The sequence below is a fragment of the Orycteropus afer genome, unplaced genomic scaffold, assembly GCF_000298275.1.
Source record: "Orycteropus afer afer isolate SDZICR_OR568_19922 unplaced genomic scaffold, OryAfe1.0 scaffold00136, whole genome shotgun sequence".
In the NCBI taxonomy this organism is placed as follows: domain Eukaryota; kingdom Metazoa; phylum Chordata; class Mammalia; order Tubulidentata; family Orycteropodidae; genus Orycteropus; species Orycteropus afer.
In genome coordinates, this window is record NW_006921723.1 from 215,390 (window position 1) to 223,977 (window position 8,588).

Below are 8,588 nucleotides of genomic sequence, written 5' to 3' on the forward strand. Positions count from 1 at the left end.
ATTTAATTTTTAGAAGGTCCCAATCATCTGGCTTCTCTTCTGCTGTTGGTGCATTTTGAATTATGCTTGGTAGTCTATTTATACCAAATATTAGGGCCCTTAAGTTTGAGCCTAAATTTTCCTTGAGAAACTGTATAGTTCTAGGTTTTCCTAATAAACTTTAATTTTGGAATAGTTTTTTATTTACAGAAAAGTTGCAAAGATCATTCCCATATACCTTTCATCCAGCTGTCCCTAATGTTAACCTCTTAGATGAACACCATACATTGCCATTGCTGCTAGTGACTAAATTCCTGGGATCTTCTGGGTGGCACAAACCTTTAAGCGCTTGACTAGCTGAAAGGTTGGTGGTTCAACTAAGGTCAGCCTGGAGAACTGCCTTGAGCACACATGGGGTAGCCATTGTCGGAATCGACTCTTGGCAACTAACCACTATGACAACTCAATTCCGGACTTTATTTGGTCTGAAAAATGTCACCAGTTGCTCAGCGTCCTTTCAGAGTCCATCCAGGATCCAGTGTCCCCTTTAGTCATGACATCTCCTTAGTATCTGGATTGTGACAGCTCCTTAGTCTTTCCTTCTTTCTGTGTTTTTAATGAACTTGAAAGGTTTGAGGAGTACTCATTAGTTATTTTGTAATAATGTCCTACAATTTGGGTTTGTCTGATGTTTTCTCATGATGGGCCTAGGATAATGGGGTTTGTCAATCTGTTGTACTGGACAGGGATTGACCCTCCACTTTACCAAGCATGATATCCTTCTCCATCATTGCTATGATGGTGGAAGTTATGCCACTCATATTTCAAACACCAGCAGGGTCACCCATGGTGGACATGTTTCAGCACAGCATCCAGACTAAGAAAGACTAGGAAGAAAGATTTGGCAATCTACTTCTGAAAGTTTGCCAGTGATAAGGGTGATGGGAAGTTTGGGAAACAGAAAATAGTAGTGGTTGAACAACATGATAACCATAATTAATGTCACTGAATTTGTGCATGTGGAAAATGTTGAAAAGGCAAGTGATAAGGAACATGTTTTACCATAATTAAGAAAAAAAAAAAAAAACCTATGGTGGGGGCTGGGGGAGACCTACTACCACCAAGTATGAGGATCCAGGAGCAAAGAGCATCATTTGGATCCAGGGTCCCCGTGTTAGGATCCTCCTAGGACTAAGAGACACACAGAGAGAAAATCTTCCCCTCAAGCCAGTGCTCTGAACTTGGACTTCTAGCCTCCAAACTCTTGAAGGTCCATGTGTTTTGAAGATTCAAAATATTCACAATTTTTGAATTGCTGCTGCAAAAGATAATGAAGACTCTCAGGCTACACCAAGAACACTGTCCTTGTGGGTGACTGATGGTCAAGTCAGCTGCACAGAATGTGATGTGATTGGATGTCAAAAGTAAGCCTGAACACACCACCTGGAACTAAGATTAAGCTCTCAGGCACTGTTGACATACAACACGGACTCCTGCTCTTGCATGACTCTAATTCCACAGTTCTTGGCAGTGAAGTGAGTCCCTGATTGAGAAATGGGAATTACAGAGAAGCTTGTCAAAACATATTAGAACCGAAGGTGGACCGCCTCCATTTGTGTCTTCTGGACAGAAGTGTGTCTCTCATGTCCCCATAGCAGAGAACTTGATCGGAAAAAAAAGACCCTGCACATTATAATGCCTGTCAAGCCTTTACATGGTAATGATGAATTTTAAAAGCAAAGCACTGCTGCCATTTCAGGAACCAAGCAAAGAAGCCAAGACATTCAGAGGAGGTGGTGGTGCGAGAAGTCATCTTAATATGAGTACTGGTGGTCACTGAAATAGGGAAGTTTTACAGAAAGAAAAGTCAACCAAACCTGAGAGGAAATCTGAAAGTGTCTAAGAGATCTGGCTGACAAGAAGTCTCAGAAGCACATAACAGACATGGGCTGCACATGGGCTCAGGACCATGGTCATGGGGGACATCAAGCTCAATTGGCACAACATAGTACACAGAAACATTGCTCTATATCCTACTTAGGAGCTCTGGTAGCACAGTGCCTAAGGCACTTGACTGCTAACCAGAAGGCTGGTGGTTCCAACCCACCAGCCACTCCTAGGAAGGAAGATGGGGCAAGCTACTTCCACAGTAATACTGCCTTGGCAACCCAAGGAGGGGTTGCTATGAGTTGAGTCTGACTCGACGGCACATAACAACAACAACACAACATATCCTACTTTGGCGAGTAGTGACTAGGGTCTTAAAGCTTGCAAGTGGCCATCTGTTGTTGTTGTTAGATGCCGTCGAGTCGGCTCTGACTCATAGAGACCTTATGTGCAACAGAAGGAAATGCTGCCTGGTCCTGTGCCAGCCTCACAATCCTTGCTACACCTGAGCCCACCATTGCAGCCACTGTGTCAGTCCATCACGTTGAGGGTCTTCCCCTTTTTCATTGACCCTCCACTTTACCAAGCATGACATCCTTCCCCAGGAACTGGTCCCTTCTGACAACATGACCAAAGTGGGTGGGACAAAGTCTGGCCATTCTTGCTTCCAGGGAGCATTCTGACTGCACTTGTTCCAGGACAGATCTGTTAGTCCTTTTAGCAGTCCATGGTACTCTTAGCATTCTTCTCCAACACCACAACTCAAAGGCATCAACTCTTATTTGGTCTTCTTTATTCATTGTCCACTAGGGAGATGTGATGACTAAAGGGGACACTGGATTCTGGATGGCCTCTTAAAAGGACACTGAGCAACTGGTGACATTTTCCAGACCAAATAAAGTCCAGAATTGAGTTGTCAATGTTGTTAGTTGCCATGAGTCGATTCCAACAATGGTGACCCCATGTGTGTTCGATACAGTTTTCCAGGCTGACCTTGCATAAGAGGTGATTGAAAATACCATGGCTTGGGTTAGGCCATCTAAGATGCAACAACTGGTCTCTCCTCATCCAGAGCAAAGAAAATCAAAGACACGTGGAAACAATTAGTCCAAAGGACTAGTGGACCATGTGAACTTCAGCTACCTGACGCTGAGACCAGAACTAGATGGTGCCCAGCTACCAATGCCAACCACTCGGAAAGGGATCAGTGTAGGAGATCCTGGGTAGAGTGGGACAAAAATGTGGAACAAAACTCAAAATCCTTAGGCTTACTGGTCTGGTGAGGCCCCTGAGACTATGGCCCCTAGTCACTCTTTGCGCCTGAAATTGAACTCACTCCTGTGGCTTCCAACCAAACAATAGACAGAGGTATATAAGGGGACCATTTACACCAGGGAGGTGCACTCTTTAGAACAATCAACCATGGGAGATCAGAAGGGCAGTATTTGTACAGGGAGATAGCTCAGAGGGCAGGAATGCATAGGAAAGAAGGATACAGGGAAAAGGTAACCACAGGGAGGAAGTGGAAAGACAGCTGTTCCATTGTGGGGATTGCAGTCAATGTCATGAAACAAAATGTGTGTGAGTTATTGTATGGAAAATGAATTTTCTTTGTAAGCTTTCATTCAAATCACAACTAAAAACAAGAGAGAGAATGGACTTCAGTAAGGAGGCATGGAGCGAAGCTCTTAAGGAAAATAGCAACAACTTAGAAGCCACATTGAATGTACTTCTTAGCAGCAGTGAACAAACCTGTCATGGGTCCACCTCGGAGAGGTAAAGGAAAAGGCAGGGGCGAATCAGACCGAAGTTGAAGAAGATCAGGACAGTGCAAGGCCACCAGCACCCAGCACATGACTTGATTTCTTAGAGTCTAAAACAGGAACTTTGTATGTGGAAGAACCCAGTCAGAGCCATAGCAGGACCACCAGGGACAACATGGATTTCTGAATATGGAGCCAAACAGAGTAAGAGATACTAATCAGCTGACACAACCTCCTTGAACTGAAACCAGGCAGCTAAGAAATGAGACGCCTCCCCATTTTCGAAGAGACACCCACCATCCAAAATCAGTTATCGAAGGCAGTGGATTATTTACTAATAGGTTCTCAAGAGCCAACTCCTGCAGTATCTGAAATGTGGGCTGAGAGGGGATGAAGTGTGACGGACCACAGCCCAGATGCAATGGAACTAAAGACGCTTCATACCCTTCAGGTTCTTGAGGATGGTGCTTTTAAAAAAAGAACTCAATGCAAAGCAGAAAGTGAATGCAAAGCAGGCCAGGAAAAGGCCCCTCTTCTGCAGAGGCAAAAGAAAACCCACTTCTCAGGCATCCATAGACTGTAATCATCAACAAGGAAGGAAAAGAGAAAAACCAACAGGAAATCCTGATCATTTTTATGACAGAGAGCTACAAACAATAAATAATGAAGCCGTCCGTGGTGTAGAAATTGAAACACATTTTAAGGTGAATACTGACTACAGAAGCCTGCCCGAACCAATAGCTTCACTGGGGTTCCAAACGGAGAGACAGATATGGCACTGAAGGGGAGGCAAGTAGGGCCTCTGAAGCCAGCAGGACCATCACAGCTACTCCCCGTAATGACAAAACACATTGTAACAGTGGGCCCCAAAGAACCTCTGGGACAACTGAGGCAGAACAAGTCCCAGGATCATGTGATCCTATAGAGTATACAAAAACGTGGAAACCTGGAGATGAATGCTTTGTTTGTTGTTGGAAGACAACAAGTTTTATCAACAGCAGGTGAAGCTCTCCAGTCTTTGGCGGTGACAGCAGTTGTGAAATTCACTGATTATGGAAACTATGAAGTGGTTACTAAGCAACACCAGGCCCACCCAAACGGAGGCATGGGAAGAAGGCAGTTATGGCCAAACCTGGAGTTCCGTAGAGGAAGTGATGGCCAGCTAAAACGATCAACTCGGCCAACCCAGCAGTCTTGCCAACCTCTCCAGGCTCAGAACTAACACAGAAAGTGTCTTCATCAACAAAGGAGACGTTTCTATCAAAACCTGTTGATAGACCACCCATTTCCCCTTCAGAATAAGATGCAGCCATGGTGGATATTAGTATTTGAAGGAGGAAAAAAAAAGATTTTGGGAAAAAAAGTAAACATGTACAAAGTATAGGGGGAAAAACTGAGTTAAATAGAGCAAATATCTTTTACTATATGAGTTTTTTTCTTCTGACACCAATAAAACCAGAGTACCATTATGAAAAACAAACAAACAAAAAGCCCTATGAATCACAGAAGAATATTGTTGGATGTAGTGTTAGAAGATGAGCCTGCTGGGCTGGAAGGCACTCGGAATACACAGAGCTGCAACAATGGATCGAGAGCAATGTTAGTGAAGACGGAGTGGGAGCGGGCAGCAGTTCCTTCTTTTGTGCATGGAATCGCTATGAACTGGGGGCCAGCTCGATAAAACGAACAAAACATTATCATCATCACTCCCTGATGGAAAATTCAGAGAGGTCAAGCCACTTGCATGAGGCCACACAGCCAGACAAGTACAGAGATGCAATCCCAAAACCTCTCATTTTTCTAAAAACCATAGTGAAAATATACACAACAAAATATACACTCGTTCACCAACTCCCACATGCACAATTCAGTACATGGATTACATTCTTCCAGTTGTGCAACCATTCTCACTATTGTTTTCCAAAATATTCTACCACCATGAACTACTCACTGCCCCCTAAGCCAAAATTCTCCCTTTCTCCCTTTCTCCCACCAAAGCTTTGGTTTCTATATAATTTGCTTATTTCATATAAGTGAGATCAGACAGTATTTGTCCTTTGATGACTGACTGACTTCACTCAGCATGATCTTTCCAGGGTTCATCCATGTTGTGGCGTGCGTCAGGACGTCATTCTCTTCATGGCTGCACACATAGTGTGTATATATCAGACTGTGTTTATCCATCATCTGTTGGTGGACATTTGGGTCCCGTCCACCTTTTGGCTCTTGTGAAAAGCGCTGCAGTGAACATTGCTGCACAGGTTTCTGTTTGCTTTCCCGTCTGTGCTTCTGGGTAGATAACCTAGGAGTTGGATGGCTGGTAATTCTCGGTTCAACTTTTTAAGGAACCACTGAACTGGTTTCCACAGTAGCTGCAGCATTTTACATTCCTACCAGCAACGGATGAGGATTCCTGTTTCTCCACAACCACATCAACACCTGTTGTTTTCCTTTTTTTGATCATTGCTTCTCACTCTTAACCCCTGAGGCCAGGCTGCAGGGTTGGCCAGGTGTGTGTGTGTGTGTGTGTGTGTGTGTGTAAATTTTCCCTGTTAGGTCTATCTGTTCCTCTTAGAATTCATTCATTCATTCAGTAGGCTGGCTCATGGAAGGTTGCCTTTCTAACATAAGAGCACTGGTAGCCCCCATCCCGTTTGTACCAGGAAGTCCTTCCTCTCCCACCATCTTCTCTTCCAATTCTGCAATTCCTTAGTTTCGAGCCAGTGACTCAAGAATTGGGCGGCCACTTGCTGCCCCCTACAGGAAGGCCTGGGGAAGGCAGCTACTGTGCCCCCTTTGTATGTAGCTTCTACGTTTGGGAATGCTTGCTTCTTCTCCCAAACTCACCAAACCAAAATCACTGCCATAGTTGATTCCGACTCATACTGTCCCTTATTGGGTTTCCAAGCTGTAATTCTTTACAGAAGCAGACTGCCTCATCTTTCTTCTGCAGAGCAGCTGGTGTGTTCAAACCACTGACCTTTTGGTTAGCAGCCAAATGCCTTAACACGTCTCCCTCCTTCCCAATAGTAACCCTCCTCAGCTGCACAATTTGGGCAATTATTGTTCAAATTAAAATGCACAAACGTACGTACCTGGGGCCCAGCAATTCTAATGCTATGGTTTCAGGCCATTTGCAAATGTTGGTCAAGATTTCTTGGGTGTGTAACATGTGGGGTCACCATGAGTCAGAATCGACTTCATGGCAAGGGGTTTAAATGTCCGTCCCACCTACTGTCTGTCAGTTTGTCTTACTGTGGTGGCTTGTGTGTTGCCGAGATGCTGCAAACTGTGCAACCAGTATTTCCAATACCAGCAAAGTCTCCTATGGTGGTAAAAACCCTACAGATCACAACAGAATACTGTGTAATACAGTACCGGAAGATGAGTCCCATAGAGGAGAAAGCACTCAAAATGTATGCATAATGGCCGAAACAATGGCCTATTGCTGTTGTTGTTGTTAGGTGCCATCAAGTTGGCTCTGACTCATGGCCACCCTACGTGCAACAGAAGGAAACACTGCCTGGTCCTGTGCCAGCCTCACAGTACTTGCTGTACCTGAACCCATCATTGCAGCCACTATGTCAATTCATTTCATTGAAGACCTTCCTGTTTTTTGTTGACCTTTCACTTTACCAAGCATGATATCCTTCTCTTGGGAATGGTCCCTTCTGACAATATGACCAAAGTAGGTCAGACAAAGTCTGGCCATTTTTGCTTCCAAGGAGCGTTTCAGCTGCACTTCTTCCAAGACTGATTTGTTAGTTCTCCTGGCAGTCCATGGGACTTTTGGTATTCTTTGCCAACACCACAACTCAAAAGCATCAACTTTTCTTTGGTCTTCCTTATTCATTGTGCACCTTTCACATGCATATGGGGAGACTGAAAACACCTTGCTTGGGTTAGGTGCACCTTAGTCTTCAAAGAAACACCTTTGCTCTTCAGCACTTGAAAGAGGTCTTTTGCAGCAGATTTGCCCAGTGCAACACATCAGCTGATGTCTTGACTGGTGCTTCCATTGGTGTTGATTGTGGAATCAAATACTGTGAAATCCTTGACAACTTCAATCTTTTCTCCATCCACCGTGAAGGTGTTTATTGGTCCAGTTGTGAGGATTTTTGTTCTCTTTCTATTGAGGTGTAATCCATACTGCAGACTCTAGTCTTTAATCTTCATCAGTAAGTGCTTCAGGTCATCCTCACTTTCACCAAGGAAAATTGTGTCATTCCTGTATCACAGGTTATAATGAGACTTCCTCCAGTCCTGAGGCCTAGTTCTTCATGTAGTCCAGTTTCTTGGATTATTAGCTCAACATACAGATTGAGTAAGTATGGTGAAAGGATTCAACCCTGACACATTCTCTTCCTGATTTTAAACCATTCAGTATCCCCTTATTCTGTTTGAGGGACAGCCTCCTGGTCCATGTACAGGTTCCTTATGAGCACAATGAAGTGTTCTGGAATTCCCATTCTTCTCAATGTTATCCATAATTTGTTACGATCCATACAATTGAATACTTTTGCATAGTCAATAAAACACAAGTAAACATCTTTCTGGTATTTACTTTCAGACAAGATCCATCTGACATTAGCAATGATATCTGTTGTTCCATGTCTTCTTCTGAATCCAGCTTGCATTTCTGGAAACTCCCTGTCAATATACTCCTGCAACCGTTTTTGAATTATCTTCAGCAATACTGCTTTCCATGGTGGTTGTATCATTTGACAGTCTCACCAGCAGTGTGTGAGAGTCCCAATCTCTCCCCATCCTCACCAGCATTTGTTATTTCCTGTCTTATTGAACTTTGCTATTAGTGCTGGGGCAAGGCGGTATCTCATTGTTGTTTTGATTTGCATCTCTCTAGGAGCTCTGGTAGCATAGTGCCTAAGGCACTTGACTGCTAACCAGAAGGCTGATGTTTCAAACCCACCAGCTACTCCTCAGAAGGAAGATGGGGCA

The 8,588-nt window shown here is 44.0% G+C and overlaps 1 pseudogene; it reads left to right on the forward strand.

Moving 5' to 3' along the window:
* Positions 1–1,005: 1,005 nt before the first annotated feature.
* LOC103200861 lies at positions 1,006–4,851 on the forward strand (annotated as a pseudogene).
* The last annotated feature ends 3,737 nt before the right edge of the window (positions 4,852–8,588 follow it).